This window comes from Papio anubis, chromosome 1 (genome assembly GCF_008728515.1).
Source record: "Papio anubis isolate 15944 chromosome 1, Panubis1.0, whole genome shotgun sequence".
NCBI lineage: Eukaryota > Metazoa > Chordata > Mammalia > Primates > Cercopithecidae > Papio > Papio anubis.
Window position 1 is genome coordinate 35,478,811 of NC_044976.1, and position 26,635 is coordinate 35,505,445.

General features: G+C 48.6%; 1 long non-coding RNA gene across 7 annotated transcripts in view; it reads right to left on the bottom strand.

Moving 5' to 3' along the window:
- LOC103883641 overlaps positions 1-26,635 on the bottom strand; it is a 229,278-nt gene that overhangs the window by 20,419 nt on the left and 182,224 nt on the right. For 6 of the 7 annotated variants that reach the window (XR_002522624.2, XR_002522620.2, XR_002522625.2 and 3 more), the window contains exon 3: positions 6,964-10,857. The exons of the other annotated variant lie outside the window; for it this stretch is intronic. This is a non-coding gene — a long non-coding RNA (uncharacterized LOC103883641). The remainder of the gene's footprint in view (positions 1-6,963; positions 10,858-26,635) is intronic. 7 annotated transcript variants of the gene reach the window in all.

Consider the following 26,635-nt stretch of genomic DNA (forward strand, 5'->3'; position numbering starts at 1 on the left):
GCTGTGCCTCCCTTGGGCAGGGATAGGCATTCACAAAGCTCAATGGCTAATCCAGTTTTCATAAATACAAGTTTGGGCTTCTTTATGTCCATGTGTCTCCCCCAAGCCCCTCTGCCTGGGAGAGTCTGTTCCTCCCTGCCACCTCCTGCCATGGCGAGGTATTAAGGGCCACCGAGGCAGGTGGAGCTCAGCTCCCCACCCCCAGCCAGAGATCCTGGCTCACCTAGGACCGGTGCAGCAGCTGCTCAGGAACAGCAGTCCCTCCCTCTCTCGGTGATGATGAGCTCCTTATCTCTCTGTGCAAATCAGGAGCACTTCATGGTAATCCAGCCCAGCTCCAGCCTCAGCAGACTCTCCAAAATAAAAGAGCTGGATCACAGTCATCCAACATTTCAGTTCCCCTACCACTGCCCCCGCCAGCAGCCAGGCCTGTGAGGAGCGGGTGATGCTGCATGTCCTCCCACTTCCCTGGGCCTCCTCCCCAGCCTGAGCCCCTCCTCCCCAGTCTCCGGGTGCCCAAGAGCCCACGGCCAGCTTCCCCTCATGTCCTAAGAGAGCCAGGCCCTGAGCAGAGTCCATGCCCCACAGAGGAACCAATCATAACAACACCCATCCTTCAGGGAGACTCAGAACCAGCCAAGCACTAAGCCAGGTGCTCGCTAGGCCAGGAGCTCGGCATGAATGACCTCATTTAAGCTCATGAGCTTTAGTCCCATTTTTCAGATGAAGGGCAGAGAGATACACCTAGTGCTGATAAGTGGTGGGAGTAAACAGCAACACGCCCAACACCTAAACCACTCTGCTCCTGGGCACCCTTGCTGCCCCCACCTCCCCTACACAGGCACCCACCCCTGGGAAAAGGCTGACAGTTCTGGCAATGCAGCCGTACACATGCGCTCCCTGAGTATACCCACGCACATCCTCGTGTGCTCAGGACTCAAAGCGAGAATGTTTCCTCAAACGGACCCAAAAGGAGTGTGAGATTCAGGTTGCAAACTCTAGGCCTAGGCTGTAAAGCGGAAAATCAATTTGTAATGGAGGAAGCCACGCTGTGCCAGAGGTACCTGGGAGAGCCCAGCAAGCCAGCAAGGCACAGGCAGCAGCCCCCGCAGAGGAGCGATGCTGGCTGCTTAGGAAGCGGGACCTGTGCAGCCCTGCATTGTCTCCAGATTGCTGTTACCAACAGGTTCCCACTTCCGCTTCCCGCCGGCGGCTCCCGCGCAGATGCTGAATTCCAAATGCAGCGAAAAATAAATATTTTAAGGCTCTGTGGCCTGAGTCACCAGAGTTTGGTGGCAGCTAATGCTCTGCAGCTGGCCCTGCCCACGGGCCTACTTAGCATGCAATTAAGATGCAAAATAACATCCCTCAAAAGCTCCCCTCCAGGCTTCTTTGCTTCTCCCTTCAAGGATCTGGTGGATTAAGAAGATTCTGGAACAGTGGGGAGGCACTTCTCCCACTACCTTTATTGGCCAGCGTGCCAGGCTGGGTTTATGGGCTTGACTCAGAGCCAAGCTTAGGGTTGAGACTCTAGTCCTTGGCTGCCCCCTCCTCCTGCCTCCCTGCAAGCCACCCCAGCATGGCACACAGGAGCCTGGAAAAGCAAATCAGATGGTGTCGCCACTTATGACTCTTCAGTGGTGCCTAACTGGTTTTAGTTTATAATTCAAACCACTGACAGTGACCTCTAAGCTAACCACCCAACAGCTCCTCCTGAATCTCCAGCCTCCTCTTCTTCCACTGTCCCTCACCGGCCACCTGGGCCTTCTTTCGATGCCCCAAGAAGCTTCAGACCCTTTGCACATGCTGTTTCCCTTTCTCCTGATCTGCCCCTGGCTGGCTCCTATTCAACCTTGAATATCGCCTCTTCAGATGACTCCCTGGGTCACCTCACCTAATGGGAAGCACTCACTCGGTGCCAGGCACTGCACAGGTACTTTATGAAAGCTGGGGGGTGAGAAAATGGAGGCACAGAGCTGGGAACTTGCCCAGGGCCACACAGCCAGGGTTCAGGTTTGAACATAGGTATTCTGGCTTCAGAGTTCAGGTCTTTAACCACTGTACTATGCTGCCTGGAGCAACACCCTGTCCCCATCTTCCTCCCTGGCTTCTTCCCCTCTACCTTTATTTGGTTTTTTGTCTGCCCCTCCCCCCTGCCCTTTAATGACACTATTAGTCCACGAAGACAGGAGCTTTGTCTGTCTTCCTGTCTCCTGCTTCTCCAGCACCTATAGCAGTGCCTGGCAAGCAAGGGTGCTCAACATTTATCTATTGACTGAGTGACTGAATGCATGAATGAAGTGCTCCAATCTGCTCCACCTCCTCCTGCTCCTTCTCTGTAGGATGCACTGCATGGCACATAGGTTTTTGGGGAACAGGTCTTCAAGGCCTGGGTGCTGAAGCGACTCCTTGTCAAGACAGGACAGCATTTGTATCAGGTTTCCCAATTTAAACCTCCTCCTAAGGCTGGGCGCGGTGGCTCACACCTATAATCCCAGCACTTTGGGAGGCTGAGGCAGGTAGATTGCCTGAGCTCAGGAGTTCAAGACAAGTATGGGCAACATGGAGAAACCCTGTCTCCATAAAAAAAAAAAAAAAGAAAAAAAAAGAAAAAAAATTGGTCGGGTGTGGTGACGTGTGCCTGTGGTCCCAGCTACTCAGGAGGCTGAGGTGGGAGGATCATTTGAGCTTGGGAGGTGGAGGTTGCAGAGAGCCAAGATCATGCCACTGCACTCCAACCCGTGTGACAGACTGAGATCCCATCTCAAAAATAAATTTAAAAAAAAACTCCTCCTGTTACAGCTGGTTCTAGAAGAGCAAGGGAGACAAAGAGGCAATGAATTTGTCTGTGGTTCCTGAACTGCAGTAGGCTGTAGGGAGACAAGCAGTACAAAAATGCAGGGGGAGTATTGAACCAGCTAAGAGAATACGCCCATGGACTAGCCAGCAAGGAAACTGCAGGACCTCTAAGTCTGCACACAGTCAGGGGGAAGGACTCCTCTTACTGAGCACAAATTGCATCCTTTAGGAAAGAAGTCATTATACGAAAAAGATACTTGCACACGCATGTTTATAGCAGCACAATTCGCAATTGCTAAAATGTGGAACCAGCCCAAATGCCCCTCAATCAATGAGTGGATAAAGAAACTGTGGTATATATATATACATATATATATATATACACACACACACACACACACACACTATGGAATACTACCCAGCCATAAAAAGGAATGAATTAATGGCATTTGCAGCAACCTGGATGGGATTGGAGACTATTACTGTAAGTGAAGTAACTCGGGAATAGAAAACCAAACATCCTATGTTCTCAGTCATAAGTGGGAGCTAAGCTATGAGGATGCAAAGGCATAAGAATGACACAATGGACTTTGGAGACTCAGGGGGAAAGGGTGGGAAGGGGGTGAGGGATAAAAGACTACAAATTGAGTTCAGGGTATACTGCTTGGGCGATGAGTGCACCAAAATCTCACAAATCACCGCTAAAGAACTTACTCATGTAACCAAATATTTCACCTGTTCCCTAAAAACGTATGGAAACAAAAAAAAACTTAAAAAACAAATTGCATCGTTTAGGATTGTTGGGTCACAGAATTGTCACTTATCAAGACTGTTATAGGAACTAGCGAGGGCAAAGTGCTGGTGTCCTCAGGGGACCATAAGGCAAATATGGGCCAGCAAAGTGAGGCAGCTGCTAAAGAAATTTAGTTCACTCTTAGGCTTTATCAGTAGGAATACGGTGTATAGATTAAGGGAGACAATTGCCTCACTGCACCTTCCCAGGCCTCACTTCCCTGGAGTGTTGCATGTAGTCCTTACCACATTTTAGGAGCACCTCACCAACTTTTTTTTTTTTTTAATGGAATCTCACTCTGTCGCCCAGGCTGGAATGCAGTGACGCGATCTCAGTTCACTGCAACCTCTACCTCCTGAGTTCAAGCAATTCTCCTGCCTCAGCCTCCCAAGTGGCTGGGACTACAGGTGCATGCCACCATGCCCGGCTAATTTTTATATTTTTAGTAGAGACAGGGTTTCACCACGTTGGCCAGGCTGGTCTCAAACTCCTGACCTCAGGTGATCTGTCCGCCTCGGTCTCCCAAAGTGCTTGGATTACAAGTGTGAGCCACCATGCCCAGCTTCTCATCAACTTTTGAATGTACAAATGAGACATTCCCAGACCCACTGCAGGAACTGTTGCTGTCAGCAAGGAGGAGAGCAAATCCAGAGACCCTGAGCTTTGTTTGCAATCTCTGAAGGCTCCCAGGAGATGGAGCTCAGTTTCATGAAGGAAGAAGGATTTGAGTGCCAGAAATTGTAGAGTAAAGGAGCCTCACCCTAAGGGGAGTGACATTACTGCCATGAAAGGCAATAAAGCCAAGGCTCACAGCATTTGTGAAGAGATGGCAGTGAGGATGCTGAACCTGTGAAAGGGGTGCCTGGAGGGACAAGTCTTGCAGCTCAATGTGGTGCACCTGCCAGCAGCGTCCATCACCTAGGAGCTTGTTGGAAACAGAGAGCCTCAGCCCCCAGCCCTAAAAATCAGAATACACATTTTAACAAGATCCTTAGGTGAGAAGCACTAGGCTAGAGGCTGGGGGTGAAGTCAAGGCCTGTCAAAAGGGAAGTGACTCAGTCACCTGTTTGGAGGGCACCAGCTGAGCACCTACCTGTTGTCAGGCCCCAGAACCCCCTTTGGAGGAATTTTCACTCTGGTAGGGGCAGCAGACTCCTAAATAGGCAAGCAGCATAAAAGGAAGCTCCAAGTGCTGATAGGAGGCAGTGCAACGTGGGGTGGTCAGTTCTGGGGGCGGGTGAGACGGGAGAACACCAGAAACGGCTCTAAAATAAGGCCCAGAACTGGCCAGTCGCGGTGGTTCATGCCTGTGATCCCAGCACTTTGGGAGGCAGAGGCAGGTGGATCACCTGAGATCAGGAGTTCGAGACCAGCCTGGCCAACATGGTGAAACCCCATCTCTACTAAAAATACAAAAATTAGCTGGGCAGTAGCGGTGTGCACCTGTAATCCCAGCTACTCGGGAGGCTGAGGCATGAGAATAGCTTGAACCTGGGAGGTGGAGGTTGCAGTGAACCAAGATCATGCCACTGCCCTCCAGCCTGGGCAACAAGAGCAAAACTCCGTCTCAAAATAATAATAATAATAAGGCCCAGTGCTGTTCAAGGTCACATAGCAAGGACAAAACAAGCACAGAGCCCCAGGTGCCTGGCTTCCAGCTTGCCTGGTTGTGCTGTATGTCTGTGTGTGTGTGTGTGCACGCACGCCTGGGTGTGGGTGTCTACATCTATGATTTGTGACATCATTGGTCATGCTCATGGTCATGTGTGAGCTGTGTAAATATGTGAGGTATGTGTGTGTTTGTGGGATGCATCCACATGGGAGTATGGGTGGCTGTGGGAGTGTTTCCACAGGCAAGGCTGCAGCTGCTGTGGCCAGCCTCCCCACTGTGCACAGCCCTTGACCATCAGCAAATGGGACCTTGAGCTTTGCAGTTCCCCCAGGCCCAGCCTCACTTGCCGTTGATGACTGACCCTGGAAAAGAAGGGTCCGCTGGGCCTGTCAGGTGTCCCTGCGCTGACCCAGGGCACCTACAGCCTTGTTCCTGACTGAACTTTTCTGCCCATGTGGCCTCAGGCAGTTCACAAGACACCTCTGACCCCTGCCCCCCATTCCCAAGTGAAAGTGGGCAGAAGATGGGACAAGGGCAGGAGCTGCAGTGGTTGTTCCCTCCACCCAGAGCTACCCACTGCAGCCCCTCCGTGGGCGAGGGCTCTCTATCAACACTGACCAGTCTCCAGGATGCACTGCTGGTGCAGGACAGCCCCTCTCCTACCTCTTTGTCCTCTACCTCATGGTCCTGACCTAGCCTAGCCCCCATGTGTCTGGCCTTTGACTGAATTTATCCTAAATACTTCTCCCCCACCTACCTCCTACCAGCCACCCAGGCTTGGCAGTGGAACAAGAGTGCCCCGTGCCTTCCGGGTGAGCTTGGCCCTGGGCTGGGGATTCCAACCATCCTGTGGCCAAGGGAGGTGGACTAGGAGGCAAGGGGACAGCCAATCTTTCTGTGCCCAGAACATGGACTCTGGATCACAGAAAGTCCACTCTACTTCTTACTCAGGCAAGTCACCCCACTCCCCGGATGCCAGTTTATTCATTGATAAAATGGATATGTAGTACCAACTTCCAGACATGCTGTGGGGTCAGATGAGATCATAAGAACAGTAACATGCCATGGACACTGTGTGGGTCAGCAGGGTCTTCTCTGATGCCAGCAGGGTGGAGGATGAGCGTGAGGTCAGGGTGGCTTGGGAGAGGAAGTGACAGGACTGCTCGTGGGTGAGATGGCCCTGGAAATGCCCAGTGCTGCTGGGGAGCTGACCCTCATGGGACCACCAAGGCTCCAAATGGGAGCTGAGCAGGAGTTGAGAGATGCATGCCATGGGTCTGGGACCCCAGAACCTCAGCTTCCCTGGGGGATCACGGGTCTCCAAGGAGACACGGGGCAGAATTCTCTCCCCAGCCAGCTGCTTTGGTAGAGTGTGGGGGCGGCCACTGGTGATAAGGGCAAGAAGTGGGAGGGACATGTTCAGGGGCCAGAATCTGAACACCTCTAACAGCGGAGGCCCTACAGCCCCGCCCTTGCGAGTGCGAGATGGTCCCAGGTGACAGCCCACAGGCCGGAGCAGCCAGACCACAGAAATGTTGCTCAGACCTCAGAGCTGGTGGCCAACAAGGTCTGCTTCCTAAGGGCCTCCCAGAGGACTGAGGGTGAGGATAGGACTGGGCAGTCTCAACAGCTCAGAAGCTGGCACCTGCAGCCCCTCAGTGGGAGCAGGGAGCTCAGGGAGTCAGCTTGGGGGTTCACAAGCTGCACGACGACCTCTGAACCACACTGGCCTCTTCTGGCGGTTGGGATCCTAACTCACCTTCCAGCGTTGCAGGGAGGATGAAATGGCATGATGAACAGCAAGTGCTTTGCAAAGTCCCCAGTGCTAGGTGCATGGTAAAGCCCTGGAGAGGCTTAGCATCCTCAGCAGTCCCTTGGTTCTTCTTTCCCAGCACACAAACAGCCCAGATTCAGAAGCCAGTTCTCCTACTGCTTAGCTGGCTGGCCTAGGGCAAGTTACTTAACATCTGTAAAATGGGGAGAATAAGGGCTCTCCTTATGGGGCTGTCGTGAGGATTAAATTAGTTAATAAATGTTGAGTGCTTAATCAGAGCCTGGCACCAAATAAGAGCTCAATGAACAAGAGCGAGACTACTACTGCTGGCATTGTCATTCCCATCACACACCTCCTCCCCCACCATGCCAACACAAGAGCGCCCCATCCCCAGGCTTTGCATTCAACCCCTGCTTCCTCTGGCTGTTGCTCTTTATAAGCCCAGCCTCCCAAGCCACCTGAGGACAAGACCACAGCTCCTGCCTCGAGTCTCTCTCTAGACCCCTCGCCCACTCTCAGCATCAGGATGCCTGATCTACCTGGAGTTGGTGGTGGTGGCAGAAGAGCTCAGAGAGAGATGGCCTCTGGGGCCTGATGGGCAGGTCCTGGCCCCCCACAGATGGGCTAGGGCATGCAGCGTGAACACAGGTTGGATACATGTAAGTGCACACACATGAACCACACCGCAGGCAGCCCTTCCAGCTCCCAGGCTCAAGCCACCATGTTCTTAGAACACTGAGGGGGGCAAAGCCAAAGCCCCTCCCTCCTCAGCAGCCACCTCTTCTGCAAGTGGAGCTGCTGCTGCTCAACAATGTCTTGTTGCCACCTAGAGTCCTCCCCTGGCATCTCTAGGCCCTGCTGGCTGCCCAGCTCCAGCCCCCCGCCCCCACCGCTAGCTCCCACAGTTGGGGTGGAATAGGGGGAGGGGGCTAGGAGTAAGGGGAGAGACAGGGCGGTAGAGGAGGCACCTGGGCACTGCTGGGCAGAAGCAGGAGAGCCGGGTTCCAGCCCCGGCTGGGTGTTAGCTCTTTACATTGCCTCATGCAAGCTGCTACCCTCCTCAGCCTCAGTTTCCCCATCTGTAAAAGGACAAACATTCACACATAGGTCTGTGGTCTACAGACACATACAGACACTTTCTGGCTAGAGGTCTCTAGGGCAGGAGCTCATGTGGAGTGGCACAGTCTTCTGATGAGAAGATGGCTCCCCAGGCTAGGCCTTGGTGAAAACTACCACTAATCCCACCTCCCTGGCCATAGCCGAGAAGCTGGAGCTCCCCTGGGTTCAAATCCCAGATCCACCACTTTCTCGCTGTGGGACTTTGAGCCAGGTGTTCAGTCCTTCCTCTATGCAACGGATACAGACAAACACTCAGCACAGTCCCCAGGCCACAGTGGGTCCCCAGCAAATGCCAACTATGACCAGCTACTATGGCCTGCCCAAGAAGGCTGGAAACGGTTTCTTGTGGGACCAAATAATCCACAGGTGCTTCTCCCGTGTTTCATTTTACCTGAATGGAATCTGCCAAAACTAAGTGAGGGGACTCCTATTTCGCTAAATTAGAAGAATTTGGGTCACATGGTAGAAACCCTGGCAACCAGCTCCAAAAGGGCCAGAGGGTGGGGAGGAAGCTGCCACATCCCTCAAACCTCCACCAAGAGGTCTCCTAGACAACAGGAGGTGAGGACACTCCCAGGCCGCCTCCCTCTGGCAGAAGCCAGTCTGCCACCTCCCCTGCCACCACCAAGGAAGGAAGGGGCACCCACTGGATGGGGACTTCACTCTGCTACCCCCCACATTTAGCCTGCATGGCTCACAAAGCTCCTCTACCACTCAAAGCGAGGCCAATAGGGGCTCTCCCCACCATGGATACCGGGCCCTACAGGGCTGCAGCTGCACTGCAGCCCCTCAGTCCCCACCACCACCCTCCAGGATCTACCATGGACTCCTTGATTGCTAATTTAGACTTTCCTGCCATCCCACGCAGGGGAATCAGGGGAAATCAAATTACCGAGTTATTCACTCTTTTTGTACAGCTGATGGGCTGATTAGCTGTCAATCAGGGTCTGCATTAACATCTGACACTGTGTGCATAACAATTACCAGTCACATTAAGGAAACCTTTCCCTTTCTCTCTAAAGGGAGGGATGGGGAAGAGACAGGAGAGAGGAGGAGGCGGGAGGCACTGAAGGGAGGAGGAAATTCAATCAGCATAATTAGCTCAATCAGAGGAGAACATCACTTCACCAGCTGAGCAGAGCTACTGGCACTGCCAAAGGCCGCCGGCTGACCAGCTGCTCTGGAGCCTCTGCCCACTCTGCCCTCCAGCAAAGTGCCCAGCCTCTCCCTGCAGCCACAGCTCTAGCCAAGGCAAGCTGCCCTTCCAGTCAGTTAACCACTTGGATCCGCCTTTAGACTTCCCTTGCTCCAATCAGGCGGGCCCATTTCTGCCTGCTTCACTGGGATTGGCTCTGACTGAAGAGGAGGGATATAAGACTCCAAGGGTCCAGGCAGAGTTGGGAGTTGGAGGTGGGATGGAATAGAAGGGGTTGACGACTATTGAAGTCTAAGTTTATGATTATTTTGTGAAAGGGACTCCCTTATACTGAGTCAGGCTGTGACATTTTGTGGATCATCCTGCTGTTCTTCCTACTCCTTCCCTACGGCTGGCATCCTCCATCCCTCAGCACCCCTTCTGAATTGTTTGACCTTCTCTGGGCTGACCTGCATGTGTCTTCACTTGACTCTTCCAAGATAGAGTTTCAAGCCCAATTCCCATCCTACCCTCCACCTCTGAACACTCTCAGTTTGTCGCTGCCCTGAAAGCTAGTAAGTGCTCCCTGTATGTTGTAGCCACCAGGGTGGAGGATGAGCCTGGGGTCAGAGTGGATTGTGACAGAGAGGAAGCGACAGGACCACATATGGGTGAGATAGCCCTGGAAATGCCCGGTGTTGCTAGGAACCACCAAGGCTGTAAGTGGGAGCTCAGCAGGAGTCTGTGGGTCCCGGCACTCTTGGGACCTCAATTTCCCCATCTGTAATATAAGTGTGTCTCTAACCACCCTCCAGACTGGCTTTTTTTGAGTCTCTCAGTCTAAGGAGTCCTTACTCTGGACGCTGCTGCTGCTCCCAGGAGAGGGATGGTGCTTCGAGCTATTCCTTAGTCCAGACATGGGGAGGGCTTGCAGGGAGCAGTCACACTCTCCCATTCAGTCTCTTCAGGGCCTCCTGTGACAGAAGTAAAACAAACTGACAACATTCTTGGAAAAGGCCAAGCTTGTCCCTGGCCCACAGACTGATTGTCAACAGGTTGTGTTTGCTGAGGTGACCAGGCAGGGGTTCCCCTCGTCTGTTTGCTTTTTTCATGTGGAAGAACAGGTCTCAAGAAGGCTGGCTTTGGCCTCCTTAGCACTGCCCTGACCCACTGAGCAAGTCACAGACAGGTCTGGTGATAGACTAAGGCTGCACTGGTGACGACTGCCAGGCAGGAGTCTAGGGCTATAAGTTATTCAGGGAGGTGCAGGCAGAGGGAGGCCTGAGGTTGTGCTGTAGCTGCTTCTACAATGCAGACGTCCCATGAGGGTGAAGAAGATACTCAGCCCCATTCTCTGGGCCTCTGAATTTCTTGACCCAGTGTATTAGTCCACTGGCGATGCCATTACAAAAGACCACAAACAGTTTAAATACTAAAATAAAATCACAGAAACTTATCTTCTAGCTTTTGAGTTCTGGAAGCTAGAATTCCAAAAGCAAGGTGTTGGCAGGTTTTGCTTCTTCTGAGGCCTCCCTCTCTGACTTGCAGATGGGACCTTCTCTCCGTCCTCATGGCCTTTTCTCTGTGCACATGCACCTCTGGTGTCTCTCCATGTGTCCAAATTTCTATTTATAAGAAAGCCAGGCAGATTAAATTAGGGTCCACCCTAACATCTTCTTTTAACTTAATCACCTCCTTGAAGATTCTGTCTCCCAATCTGAGCTATTAGGAGTGAGAGTTTCAACATATGAACTTAAGGGGACACAATTCAGCCAAAAACCCTCAGAGAACTAATAACAATAGTTATCATTGTTGTTGGATAGCTAACATATATGGCATTTACTCTATTCTAGGCACAGGTCTAAGTGCTTACATACACTCACTAAACCCTCACAGACTTGAGCAGCTACTATGAGGCAATTATTATTATCATCCCAACTCCTTAGATGGGAAAAATGACATACAGGGAGCTTAAGCTACCTTCCCATCTAGTAAACAGGAGAGCCAAGATTCAAATTCAGGTATCAGACTCCAGAGTCCACCCACTCAGCAACTATTTCACATGCCTTGGCACAAGGTCCTTGGCGGCTCAATGATGGTGCTGACAGTCTTTCCAGGCCCCAGAGAACAATTGCCTCCTGGCCTCTGGCTCAGCAGCTTCCACATTAGGGATACCTCAGGCAACTTCAAGCCCAACCCTTGTACTGAGCCCATCTTCAGCCCAGAGAACTCAGACACCACCCCCCATCCAGCATTCGAGAGGGTCTCCATGTGGAGGGTCTCCATGTGCATCTGGACCTTCAGCTGCCAACATTCACAGAGCCCTTGATTATGCACCAGACCTCGTGCTAAGTGCTCTGCAGGTATCATGTCATTTAACTCTCACATTAAATATGAGTCCATGATTATGCCCATTCTCTCCCTTCCTCTACAAACAAGACCTTCCAGACTGACCTCAGCTAAGCACACCAGGTCACCCCTGAGCCATGATAACTCATTTTCTTTCCTTTTCTTTTTTTGAGACATGGTCTTGCCGAAGTGCAATGGCGCAATCATAGTTCACTGTGCCTCAAACTCCTAGGCTCAAGCAATTCTCCTGCCTCAGCCTCCCAAGTAGTGTCACCATGCCCAACTGAATTTATTTTTTATTTTTTGTAGAGACAGGGTCCTGCTATATTGCCCAGACTGGCCTCAACCTCCTGGCCTCAAGTGATCTTCCCGCTTCGGCCTCCCACAGTGCTGGGATTATAGGCAGGAGTCACAGCACCTGGCAATAACTAGTTTTCTTAGGTATTCCTAAAGCCACTAATTTACTCTCCCATTCAAAAAATTATTTACTGGGTGCTTACTATATGCCAGGCACTGGTTCTGGATATCAGGTATGAATGGGGGAAAACAATAGAAAGGAGTCCTGCCCCCAAGAGGCTTATAATCTAGTGGGCTTAGACAGAAAATAAACAGGTATGGAAATAAAGAAATATGATGGTTACAGATAGTGACAAAGGAATCACGAAATGAAACCAGGCAATGGCTAGGTTGCAGACACTTCAGATGGGGCAGTCAGGGAAGCTTCCCTGAGGAGGTGATGCTTGAACTGAGATCTGAATAACAAGAAGGATCCAATAATGAGGGGGAAGGGCAGGCAAGACAGAGAGAACAGTAAGTGCAAAGGTCCTGAGACACATTCAAGGGACAGAATGAAGACCGGCCTGGCTAGAGCAGACAGGACTGGAAGGCCGGTTAGGATATCATGTTAATGAGGTTCTGCACCTGAGTTGCCGCACATCACCATCAGGGAAGAGGTGACTGTCAGTTCCTTCCCATGTCTCATCCAAATCCTTCCACTGCAAGTGAAACCTCATTGCCTTGCTCTATCTTCAGAGCAGACTAAAATCTGAGAACACTTACGGTGTTTCCTCTCCACCAAATCACCATCCCAGCCAGAAAATAGCAGCTTCCCCTCTTCCCCCAACCATTTCCAGGTGACAGTTAAAGGAGTGGTGGGGGTTGGGCTGGGAGTCTCTATGAGTTTGAGAAAATCTATCTCCCTTCTGATGTTTTCAGCTGCCTCCCTTTGTAGGCTGTCAAAGCATGACAGGGAACGTTTCTTGCCAAAGGTCCCCTTGTGTTGCTGCCTAAATACACTCATAAATTCTTGCCTGAACCCAGAAGCAAGGCCCTGTATTTGAAATAAGAAGGGCAGAAAGACCCATAGAGAACCTTCCACCCCTTTCCATTCTATTTTCCTCTCCTTTCCTTCCCAATTCCCAGCTGCAGAAAATGAAGGAAATGCTTTTCAGGAGTCAGGGTGCATAGATTATTGTGTCTACATCCCCAACTACCATGGAGGAGGAGACAGATGCATCAACACACAAGTGAAACACATGCTATGAAAAGTAAATGAACTGGAAGTTGGGGAACCATGGTTGGAAGTGAAGCTCAATTCATCATGTATTTACTCAATAGCTATTTACTGAACACATACTCTGTGCCAAGTACTTGAATCAGGACTGTCAGGCACTTTAATCAGTTAGGGTCTAGTTAAGAAAAGAGAAACCATTCTAGGTATTTCACACAGTGGAAATTTAATACAGGGAGCTGGTTATGCAGATGATGGAAGAGTTGAGAAGCCAAATTAGCACCACCAAAACATTGGCAATAGCCGAAAGCCACCAGCTCCTTTGGAAATGGAAGGACAGTGAAAAGAGATGGCTTTACTCTATCTCAGAGCTGGGGTTGTCCTGCAAGGAGCTAGACTACAGGGAAGCCTGCTCAGCAGAATCTGAAACCACAGAGGGTGCCATTGTCTGGCAAGAGATGTACTTGCTGCCAGAGATGCTACCCCAGGCAAAGAGAAAGATGAGAAATGCTCTGGCTTCCTTCTTCCTTCCATCCTCCAGTCTCCCATCAGTGCCTCTTATTGACTAACCTCAGCCAAAAGACAGATCACCAAGAGCCTGGAGAACACAGTCTGCAGGAGTCACTTTCACCTCCACAACACCCCCATGGTAGAGTGGAGAAGGGGAAAAGAAAGAGATGGGTTTGAAAGGCAAAGAGCAAAATGAGTGTCACAGCACTAAAGACTTAAAATGAGGGTACATTTGATGTGGGTTTTAAAGTTTGAATAGGAACTTTCCAATCAAGAAGGAGCAGAGTGGTACAGGAAAGAGCAGGTTCAAAGACAGGGAAGTGCAGAGGATGTGGCTTATTCAACTAACAACAAAATATTCTGCCTGGCTGCCAGGAAGGTATATGAGCAGAGCCAACAAGAGATTGGGGAACATCCTGTAGGGCCTAAAAGGCTGAGCTCAGGGGGTTGGATATCATCCTGTAGGAAGTGTGGGACTCCACTGGGTCTCAGTCACAGACTGGGATTAGTAAAGAAGAGGGACCACAGATTGGGAAGAGAGACAGTGAGAAGCATTTGCAATGGTCCTAGTGAGCATTGATTAAGTCTGAACTAGGGCTGCTTTCATGGAGACTGGGAGGAGAAAGGGCATATAAGAGAATTTTAGGATGTAGAAACAGCAGGACTTGGTAGTTGACTGGTAGGAGCGAGAGGGAGAAAAAGAGACAAAATATTATATTTGGGTGGGTGTTTATGAGAATGTAATTCTAACTTTTCTCCCTTCCTTCTCCTTCCTCTAGGACCACCTTTGGAGAGGCCTTCACTTATCTCTTAATGTGCAGCCTCTTATAATGCAGCCTTCCTTTCTTCCATTGTATTAGAATCCTCAGTTTGGGGCTAGACAAAAAGGCCTCCTGGAATAAGGGCTACACTTCCCTGCATCCCTTGCAGTTAGACACGGCAATGTGCCTAAGCTCTAGCCAATGAGATGTAAATGAATGTGTCAGGGGATAGCTTACTTAAATGCAGCTGGCATGTGCCCTTTGGCCCCTTCTTTGTCACTCTTTCCCCACCTTGCTGCCTGGACAGTAACCATGATGAATGGAGCTTTGGCCACTATTTTAGACCAGGGAACAATAAGAGCCTGGGTCCCTAGGAACATGATAGAATAGATTCAGCACCCACTTTGCACTGCCTAAATCAGTTCTGTAGGTGAAAGAGAAATAAACATCTACTTATTTAAGCCACTGTTATTTTGAGTATGTTTGTCACAACCAAACTTAATCCTAAATGATACAATACTCTATTATTTCAGGAAATAATTTAAATATCTCATCTCATTTACTCCTCAACAATCCAATGATGTAGATAATATTGATATATCCAGTTTACAGATGAGGAGACTGAGGCTTGGTGAGGTTAAGTCCCTTGTTCAAAGCCAGTAGTGTAGGCAAGATCCAAACTCTGGAATTTTCGCTCCAAATATTCTGACTTCCTCAGAGGCACCTCTTTTCCCTTCCCAAATGTTTTTCATCTTCCCTCCTGCTTCTTTCAGCTTGACACATGTTTCTAGCAATAATAATGGCCTCAATAATAAGGATAATAATAAGAACACTGAGATTTGCTCTTTTGTAGAACTGAACAACTTCCTACTATTTCTGTCAACAAATTAGTCTTAATTGCACTGTGGCATCATTAAGCAGCATTTGGGGAAATGTAGAAGGTCCCCAACATGTCAAGAATATAATTTGATCAACAAAACATCTGAAAAAGAAAAAAAAACAGTAGATGCTTATATTTAAAAAACAAAACACTGGGCTGATTTTTATAATGTGTCCTTTTAACTCCTCTCTTTGTAAAAGACGAATTACACCTTAGTGGCTTCTGGGCTCTGGCTCACTGCACGGTCGCCAAGTTGCCTGTGACACTTCCAGCTGAATTTGCTCCCCGCTGTCAGCTGTAGGGAGGGGGTTATTTCACCAAGAGGGAGGAGGGTTATTTGGGTTATTTTTCTGCTTCCACTCTTGCCACTCTACCATCTAATCAGCATGGAACAACCAGATGAGGCTTCAAAAACCTAAGTCACATCACATCACTCCTCTCTTCAAACACTGTCAATAGCTTCCCATCCTATTTACAATAAAAACTAAGCCTCCATCATGGCCTCCCAGGCCCTGCATAATCTGGTCCTCACTCACCTCTGTGACCTCATTACCAACTCTCTGCATTTCACCTCTGATGCTCTGGCCACAATACACCTGGATGCCCCTGCCCCAGGGCCTTTACACTTGCTGCTCCCTGCATCTGGAACACTCTTTCCCCAGATGTCTATGTGATGGCCTCCCTCGCCTCAATCATCTCTCTGCTAAAAGAGGCCATCACTACCCACTGCAACAGAGCATCCCCTCCTGCCCTACTTTTCTTCATTAAGTTGATCACTACCTGCCATTACATTATAAAAGTATTTGTATATTTTTTAATTGTCTGGTCCCCCAAGTAGAATGTAAGCTCCAAGAAGGCAGGAGCTGTATCTACTTTGTTCAGTGCTTGGCTTCTGTGCCTAGAGCGTGTATGACACATGCTAGGTTCTCAATAAACATTGGAGGGAAGGAGAGAAGAAGAAGAGGGAGGGAAGGAAGGAAGGAAGGAAGGAAGGAAGGAAGGAAGGAAGCGAGGGAGGGAGGGATAGAGGGAAGGAAGGAAGGAAGGGAAGGAAGAAGGAAGGGGGGAAAAGGGGAGGGGAGGGGCAGGGAGGGGAAGGCTGGAAAGTACATGGTGAAGAAGGCATCAGACAGGACAGGGAATAACTGCTCCAAAGATCAAACAAAATGAAATTCAGTAAGAGGAATTGGAGTTAGACATAGGGAAGTATTTTTTGACACTGAGAGGTGTAAGGTAGTAGAGCAGGAAGCTGGGGTTAGGAGGGGATTTGCGGTTAGGAAGTGGGTTCCCAGAGCGGTGGTCAGAGTGAAGGAGGACATCTGGCCTTTCCTGGGCAGTGTAGGAATGCAGCCAGATCTGCATTCTTTTTTCCCTCTCCCTTCCTTTCTGTGGGAGGAACTGGCACAGGAGAGATTTGGGACTTGGTGAGGGGAGGGGAAGAGGAGGAGGCAGTTCTTTTTTCTTAACCTCCCCACAAAGTTGCAGAAGAAATCTCGAGTAGTGAATCATCCCTCTTTACAATCAAGCAGTTATTTAAAATGGAAAAAGGAAAAGAGACCCAGAGAAAGGGAGAAAGTGGGAGATTATCGCCCGCCAGCTTGCTCCCAAATTCCCAGCAATCAGCCGCTGAGATGTGTCTAATCTCACGATGAGCCGCTTTCCTGATTGAGGGAGCTAATTGCAGGGCTGACACAGCTTCCCGGGAAAGTACTTGTAGACAAAAAATGCCAAGTGCTACCAACAACAACAAAAATACACCCATACACACTCATAATGGCTCAAGACGCAAGAGGCCTGTACTGCCAGAGACATCTACCCCACTCCAAAAAAGGAGAGGAAGCTCTTGACACCAGCCAAAGCCATCAGGAAAATCCCAGGGGAGAAATTGGCCAAAGACATAAACAGCAAGTTCACAGAAGTGGAGGTACAAATGTCCAGTAAATCTAGGAAGAAAGGTTCAACCTCACTTGCAGTCAAAGAAGCAATGGTACTTACAGCTATGGCACCATTTTTTGTGGACCAAATTAGAAAAGGTTTTGAAGGAAAAAAACATTCATATTGACCTGGGCCTTTAGGGAGGCAGGGGCAAGATCCTGGGAAGATTTCTTTGCTGATGGAGTTTATCATCAAGATACCCAAGAGAAACAGGACACAGGGGAACCTCTCCTTGGCTGCTGTTGGCACACAGTCTAGTGGAAACAGAGAGCAGTCACTCAGCCTGCTCTGGGATGCAGCTGAGCTCCAGCCAGTGCCTTCAGTTTGTCTGTGTCACCCTGAATGTTACCCAGAAAGAGGACTTGATGGGTTCTCCATCCAACAAGGAGACTCTCCCTTGGGCTCCAATACACCGGCTCCATCCTCAGGGCCATCCTTAGGTCTTGTCTGGGACTCTTGGACCAATTCCAGGTCTAATCCGGTGTGGCAGAAGCAACTAGTTTAGTTTCACCCAGCCATGCCTCAGAATCAGAGTGACTTAAGCAGGAAAGAACAGCTTCTGTTGCTGGTGTCAAAGGCAAGCATGCTGAGGCTCCATATCCTGCCTGATAAAATGGTTAACACTCGGCCTTGCAAGGATGTGGTGGAATTGACTTTCTTGTGTGCTATTGGTAAGTGTAGAAAATGATGCAAACTCCCTGGAGGGTAACTTGACAAAAACCAAAATCTTCATTCCCTTTTCCCTTCTGGGAATAAGGAGAGAGGAGAAATGCTTCAGCTATACTCATTATGCCAGATGACCCCTGCCCAATCCCTTTAGGACTCCCCGCTGCCCTCACAAAGAAGGAGAAATAGCCATCTGACTGATTGGAGAGTGAGGTACCCATCAGTCCATATTCAAAAGGTCAGCACCTCTGAGGTGTGCTCTTGCTGGTACTTCCTGCCTCTATCCCATGGACAGAGCTCCAGGGCACACCTGGGTATGCCGCTGTCAAGGAGAAGGAGTGTTGTACCCCACTCGAGCCTCAAGCTAAGGCATGCACTGCAACTCAGCCTTGTACTTCAGTTCTGAATTGGGGACATTGGGTCACATTTGGATGACTATTAATAAAGAGGTAACTGCATTCCAGTTCTGCTATTGTTCCTTATGTACCACTTCTTTAAAACCTCAAAGGCAGGTGATCAGTAACCAGGAAGAATTGATCCTAGAATTTCTGAATTCCTGGCAGTTAAACTTTCTGATGTCATCCAAATCCCACCTGAATTTCTTTTCTTTTTAATTGAAAGATAATCTACACATAGTGAAACATAAAAAGCATATTTGTTTTCGTTATATGGCTTGATCATATTTTTACTTTCCTATACACTCATGTAATTACCACCAAGATCAAGAAAAAGAACATTGCTGGCATCATCATACAGCTATCCTGCATCTTCTTAGTCTGTATCTCCCCCAAGAGGTAATCATTGTCCTGATTTTAACATAGATTTATTGTGCCTGTTCTTGAACTTCCTATAAATGAGATCATATGGAACATATTTTTTTCTGGCTTTTTTCACTCAACATAATACCTGTGAAATTCATCCGTATAACTGCATCTACCAATAGTTCTTCCTCTTTTGTTGCTGTGTAGTATTCCATTCTTATGAAACTACTATAATTTATTTATCCTTTTACATATTGATGAATATTTAGATTATTTCTAGCTTGGGACTATGATGAATAGAATATATATGAATATTCTGTTATGGACCCGTGCACTCATTTCTCTTGGGTATATACCTAGATGTGAAATTGCTGGGTTATAGCACAGGTATGTGTTCAGCTTCAATAGAAACCATTTTCCAAAGCGATTGTACCATTTTCAACTGCACCAGCAACATATGAGAGACCCAGTTGCTCCATATTTTCACCAATGCTTAATACTGTTGGTCTTTTTAATTTTACCCATCTAATGTTTAGTGGGATTTCATTGTGATTTTAATGTACATTTCTATGGTGAGTAATGATACTGAACAGTGTATCATTATGTGCTTATGTCCATCTGCATATGTTGTTTTATGAAATGCCTCTTCAGATTGTTTGCTCATTTTTTAATTGGACACTTTAATTTCTAAAAGAATCAATACTAAGGAAATAATCAGAGGAGCAGACAAAACTTCATTCATTTAGATGGGCAGCACAGTACTGCTTATAACAGCAAAAAACTAGACACAATGTAAATGTTTCATATAGAGAATTAGTTAAATAAATTATGATACAAGTATATATTCAAAGACTGCATGCTTTGGATAAATATGCTTGTGATAAACATATATGTTCGTGATAAATGTTTATACTAGAAATAAGAAAATTTTTACAATGTAGTGTCTTGATAGCAACTTTAATGTAAGCATTAAAAGAAAAATTGGAAGGAAAAACATCCAAATGTTACTGCTGGTTATTTCTCAGTGATAAGATTATGGGTGATCATTATTTTCTTCCTCCTACTTTTGTTTCCTGAATGTTCTACAACATTCATACAATACTTTTATAATCAGAAACACAATAAATTTTTTTTGACTACTAGGACTGTGAGGTCTAACTGAAATTGAGTATTACAAATAAACTATTGTCTGAACAGAAACTAGTTCCTTGACTTTCAACATCGTCAGGCACAATTTTCTAAGCCTGAATACCTTACACTTTCTTGAGAAGAAATTATTTTGTTTACTCCACATGCTGTAAAGGTACTTTTGTGTCTGTGTTCGGAGTTGGTTTTTATCAAAGAATGCCAGTGTATCGCTTGGATTTGAAAAGCCCTAAATGGGGCTTAGTAATGGGGCATTTGGAACAGGCATTCTCATCTGCCAATAGATACATTTCTGAGTATAGGCAAGGGATAACACCACAAGCTCCATGAGGGCAGGGACCTCTAGGCCCGTCCTGTTCTCTGTTGGGTCCACAGTGCCTGGCACAGGACCTGGGCTTCAAAAATACTTGTTGGATGAATGAATGAATGAATTTTCCTGTAAAGTATTGATTTTCCCTTACAAACAAAATGGAACAGACCTTGTAAACAGAAAAGAGTGTTGCCCCACAAAGGCATCCCCTTGAGAGACTATAAATAGTTTTTATAATAGCATTCCCATGGCATAATAAGTTGGGAATTTCTTTTGTGGAATTGTTTCCAGAGTCTAGAATATATTCTTCTGAATAGTTTCAAGGGTGGCCAATCAAGAAGAGTGAAAGGAAGATCTCCTGGAAGGGCTGTGGGGAGTGAGGCAGGATTTAAGCACCATCTTTTCCTTTGGGCACTGAGCAGACCCCCTGACCACCCCCCAAGACCATGCAGGACCATACATAAAGCTGATCTGTCCGGAGAAGACAGTGAGGGCTGAACATAACAGCCTGGTGGCCTTCCCCCCACCCCAGGATTCTGCACAAGCCTCCACCAGATTAACCCTCCTGCAGCTCATTACCATGCTGTCACTTGCCTACTTCCAACCCTCTAATGGCTTCCAAACAGAGCCCAAGCCTCCCAGCCTGGCTTCTAAGGCCCTGCAGGGTCTGACTCCATCTGTTCCAGCCTCATGTCCCATGACTCCCTTGCACAAACCTTCCCAGCAGGAAGAGGCTACTGTACTGAGACTCCCTGTGGGCTCCCACCCATCCTACAGGTTGGGCTGTCAGAAACATGAAACAGGAAGGCACTTCAGCCAAGGAGGCTCATCCGGAGCCCCCACAGCACTAGAGATTGGGCGGTGAGAAATTGGAACAAAATTCCAATCAAGCTGTGACGCTCTAGACCAGTGGTTCTCAACTCTGCCCACACATTAGAATCACCAGGGAAGCTGTGATAGGGTGTCCAGCTGGCCACCAAAGATTTATGCTTCCCTCCTAGCATTGCTTGAAAGTGGCTTCCCTGCCAAAGATTAGATTTCTCGACTTCTCTTGCATATAGATGGGCCCATTGACAGAGCTCCAGCCAATGTAGTGTGGGTGGACATGGTGTGCCTCACTTCTAGGCCTGGCCAGTAAAAATCCTACCAAGCAACCCTCCACTCTCTCTTCCCCCATCTGCTGACTAGAAACTCAGTTCACCTTGGAAGCTGCGTGTTGAAGACAACAGAGCTTCCATCCACTGGTCCTAAATGACGGTGTGGAACATAACCAGCCCAGGGCACAACAGACTATGTAAGCAAGAAATCCTTCTCCTGAATGAGGCTTCTAAGATTTAAAGGTTTATCCATTACCGCCACTAAGATGGCCTTCATTAATACAGGAGTTTTTTGAAAAATGGCATGCCTGAGTCCCAACCCCAGATTCTGACTTAATTGATCTAGGATGGAGCCCAGACACGGGTATGTTGTAAAAGCTCCCCAGGTGATTCTAATGTCAGGGTTCAGGACCAGATTTCAGGCTCAGAAGTATGCATGGATCTTCCTACAGGTCATTCAGCAAGTCATGGAGCCCTACTATATGCCAGGCCCTCTGCTGCTCCCTGGAAGTTTTGTCCCTAAAGCTGATCAGAGACTCAGCTTTGATCCCATATGCATGGCCGTGGCTGGGAATCCTGTTGCCCAAGACTTGAAGGCAAGAGGAAGCCTGGCAGGTCTCTTCAATTCCTCTAAGAGCCCCACCTTTCTCCCCCTCCCCACCCCAAGTCCCTGCTTACCACCAACACAAGGACATAGAGGACAGAGTGCAGATTTGTCTGCAGTTGAAGAAAAGTTGAAGAGTTTCCTCTGGGCAGGTCATGGTGCTACCCCAGGATATATCAATACCTTCATAAGGCCTCACCAAAATTGGCAGACCCTTGGGATCGTGGGCAACAGAGACATAATGATGAGGAAGACATATTCCCTACCCTCAAAGAACTCATAGTCTACTTGCAGACATAGACTATGGTATTGAGGATGAATCACAGGGGCCATCCAAAACCATCCTGGGTACCCCCATCCCAGAGGCAGCACAGGATGATAGAAAAAACACTGAACTCAGAGTCTGGACACCCATGCTCTCATGCTGCCTCTAGCACTGTCTTGGATCTGGCTGGAGAGAAGGGAGCAAAGAGAATGGGACAGGTGACAAAGTTGGGGAGGGGGCTGGGACTGGTCTCTACAGAGCCTAGATACGAGGTTCAGGAACTTGGAACTTCATTCTGTAGACTCTCAGGGGCCCTTACGAGGTTTTGAGTGGGCAGGACATAGTCAGATTCATGGTTTGCAAGGGACTCTGTGATGGGGGATGGACTGGTTGGAAGGACAGAGGCATGTGAGAACCTGGTTGGAGGACTTAGTCATGAGGGCAGTGGTCAGTGATAGAGAAAGAGGTGACACACCAAAGATCCCTGGGGCTCCCTCCTCAAGAGGCAGCAGGATCATTGGGAAAGAGCACTGGATTTGGAGTCTACACCTGCTGCTCCTTCAGCCCGAGAAGCTCTTCCTCCCTCTCTTTATTCTCACCTTACAGCTCTGTTCAAAGACCACCTCCTCGGAGAGGCTGTTCCAGATTATTGTATCAAAGTGGATGTCTCCGTTTCTCCCTGCCACACCACCCCATGATTTCCTTTACTGCAATTTCATGATCTATGACTATTATTCATTCATGCGTTTACCTCTTTATTTCAAGTTCCATGGGGTCAGTGACTTTGTCCTGTTTACTGTAAATCCCCATCTCCGGGCACAGTATCTGGCACCTGGCAGATGCTTACCTCTTCCTGTATTCACGCTTTTTGCCATGAACTTTGCAGTGCCCTCTCATGTGGGTCGGTGTATTTCTCACTTCTCCTTTTGACTTTGACCACGTGACCTGTTCTGACCACTCAAATAAGGTGAAGCAATGGTGTGCTAGCTCTAAGCCCAGGCCTCAAGAGACTTTGTGTATGTCTGCTTGCTCTCTGCCACCACTGCCACAGCCATGAAGAGAACGTGCCTAGGTCATCCCACTGGTCTCAAGAGGTGGAAAAGAAGGGGCAAGTGAAGCAAAGCCACCCCCAGCCAAGCCCAGCCTACATCTGCTGACCCACAGATAAATGGAAATGAATGATTGCTGTTTTAGGACATAGAGTTTTGGGAGTGGATTGTTAGATAGCGTTCTCCTCCACCTGTAAAATAAAGGGGCTGCTAGTTGAAGCATCTCCCCTAAAGGTCTCTGGTTTTTCTCTAAACATGGTGGCTCCCAACTTCCCAGTCCTACCTCTTCACCCTTCCTGAAAAATGGCTTCCCCTTCTCACACGCTCTGCCTTTGCCTCAGCCCTCATAAATAACCATGCGGCATCCACTTTCCCGGGGCCAAGTTCATGGCCCCCAAGAGCCTCACTTTCAAGACATCTCTTCAGTGGCTTCTGCCTTGCCTGCTTCACTATGGCCCGGGGGCATGAACAGCTAAAAGCCCTTCTTGGGTTCTGATGTGCAAATCAGAGAGCCCCAGATGGCCTAAGAAGAGCCTGTCCTTGCCAGGACTACCCTGCCCCACAGCCCAGGTGAGCACAGGGAGGGCAGCTGGGCTGGATTTGGAATATGTGGTGCCCATTTGGCCAGGGTATGAACAGAAGTGAGTCAGAACCTGAGGTCATGGAATTCTAAGGCTGAAGGGAACTTCAAAGACCATTTGAGACCATTTCTCACCTAACATTTGGGCAAACTGAGGCACACGGAAGTAAAGAGACTTGCCCAACCATTCAGTGGCAGAGTCAGGAACCAGATTTCCTGACTCCCAGCCCAGTGCTCCTTTCCCAGCACCTGGCTGGTCACAAGCAGGGAAGAGCACAAACAAAGGTTTGGAGGCTGGAGGTGTGGATTCATTCAACACCATGTCCAGGTCACTCGCAGGCGAGGGACATCCACCATAGGCCAGTTTTTGTGCTAAGGCTAGGGGGTAGGGGACAGATCTATTGGATGTCAATTCCCATAGTGGGGAGCTTATGCCGGGATCTATGCTGGGTGAGCGTCTTTGAGTGCCAACAAGGGCCAGGTCATGGATTGATTGAGTGCTTACTATGTGCAGGTTCTGTGCCAAGTGCCACCTACTCAATGGCCAATGGCTGAAATACTCTGACCACCTCTGTCTCCCTGCTAGTCACTGTGCCCTCCTTCGAGCCTCTCTAATTGGCAGCCTCTCTCTGCCTCTGAGCCTTTCTGTGTCTCTTGCTCTCTTTGTGTCTCTGTTCTTGCCTCCTGTATGTGTGTCTCTCTCTAGTCTTCCACCTTCTCTCTTTCTCTTGGTCTCTGGATGAACCCCCTTTTCTCTCTGAAGTTGTATGATTCTTCTGTCTCTTGCCTGTGTTTTCATTTTCTTCTCTCTCTGTGTCTTTTTGTGTCTGTGACTCTACCACCCTCCATATCTCTGTCTCTCTCTCCCAGTCTGTCTCCCCTTCCCCCATCTTTGTACCCTCCACCCTAGGTTCCTGTCCAGTGTCCTCCCCACACCCACCCCAGGCTCTGTTCTCTGCCAGCTACAATTACAAGTGCATCTGCTGAAGTAGTCAAGCTCTTTTTCCATGATGGGGTAACAAGAGGCTGTATGTTTGCAGCCACTGACTGGAAATACTGAATTCTTTTTCAGCAAAGAAAGACAAGCACCCTCTTGGTTTATAAATATTAATTATAGGCACCCGGTAATGAGAGAACAGGGCAGCTGTTGGCTGTGATCTCTGATTGTTTGACTAATCCTAGAGACAGTTTAAACAAGACAGTTATTGCCTGACGGGAAGAGGAATTAGGGTGCTGTGGTCCTTCCAGAAAGATCAGCTTAGGAAATCCAGGAGAAGCATGATCTCACCGAGGACACTAGCAGAGTGACCTTGGGCAAAGCCTCTTCCCCTCTGGGTCCCAGTTTCCCCTTTTATCCTACAAGGCCCTTCTGGCTCTGACCTTTACTATGTGGAGGTCCTGTTTGGGAAGGCAGTTGGGCAGAGTATTTCAGGGCATCTGCTCCACAGGGAGCATGGCCCCAACAGGGGGAAGGCCAGCACAGGGGAAAGAGCCTTGAGAGTCAGCCAGGACAGCATCTGGCTCCTCACCCTTGGGGTGAAACGTGGGTCTGTCCTAGTTTGAATCAACTCCTTCCCAGGAAAAGATCCTGGCTTAAGACAAAATCTGAAGCATAAACAGAGGTATGTCAGTTCCATGTTGCAAGCCAGATGTTCTGGACCTAGCACTGGCTGGGCAGGTCTTCCAGATACCTCAGTTTTGCTTTCTGCAAAATGGGAGCAATGAGGAGGAACTTTCTGCAGTTCTTTTGATGCCAGAAAAGTCTATCTAAATTGAATCTGAGAAGTCTCAGACTGTCTATGTCTACCAGAAGCCATTTGACAATTGCCCTATCTCCAAGCTCATGCCTCAATTCGATAGTTATTGACATTGCTATGTGTAAAGCAGGGAAGTCACTCCCAATGCACAACCAGTAAGAAGGTTGGTTAGGGGAAGAGGAGCATGAGCCACTGCAACCGGCCAAGTGAGCCATTCTTGCTAGCTGTTAGGATACGTATTTTTTAACTCATGGTTACATGCCATATGCCAGACCCTGGAGACACAGTGATGAATCCAGCCAGCATCTCTGTTCCCAAAGAGTTCACTGTGACATGGGAGAGAAGAACAGGTAAACTAAAATGCTGCCAGTGTGGCAAGATACATTTGCATAACAGAAGCATGTATAAATCAAGGTTGCCAGGGAGGCACAAAGAAGGAAGACCTTGGTTGCGGGATGCAAGGATGCTGGGATGGATTTTGAAGACTGAGTAGGAGCTCACCAGGCAGTTGATGCAGAAAAGGCATTGCAGGTAGACAGAACGATCAATACAGAGACTCACAGGCAGGAAACAGCACCATACATCCAGGGCCGTAGACAGTGATAGGAATCCAGTTTAGGGGAGGCCCTAACTCCGGCCACGGGAGGGTCTAGACTCATGCTGCATGCACGCGTTGAGTTCAGTCATGAGAAGGGTTTTAAGCAGGAGTGACATGATCACACTCCAGTCTTAGGCTGCATGCACATCCAAGTCTGGGGGATTTATACAACTTTTCCTTTTCTTCTCAAGCATTTATCCAGCCTAGAAATTTTAGAGCAAGCACTTCCCCTTATTTCTATTCAACCTGAAAGCGGCAGTCGAATCCAGCTTGCATGGTATTGAAATGCAGGTGGCCTGTGCAACAGTGTTGCTAAAATTACCAAAACTAACCACACCAGGGAAGGGCCATTATCAGAAACAGATTTTATTACCATGGAAACCAGCAGATAATGCCAAGTCCAGTCATTTTTATTCTCCGAAAAGAGAGAGAGACAAGGAGAAAGAAAGAGAGAAATAGAGACAGCAGCAGGAGAGGAGCACGGTTGAAAGGGAGTGAGAATGCCGGAGTCCCTGGAAGAGGGGCGGCGAGCTGGGGAATGACCCGGGCTCACGCCACACATGCTCCGTCCATCCACACACTTCACCAGCATGTACAGAATGTGTGCTACCTGCCACAAGAAGCT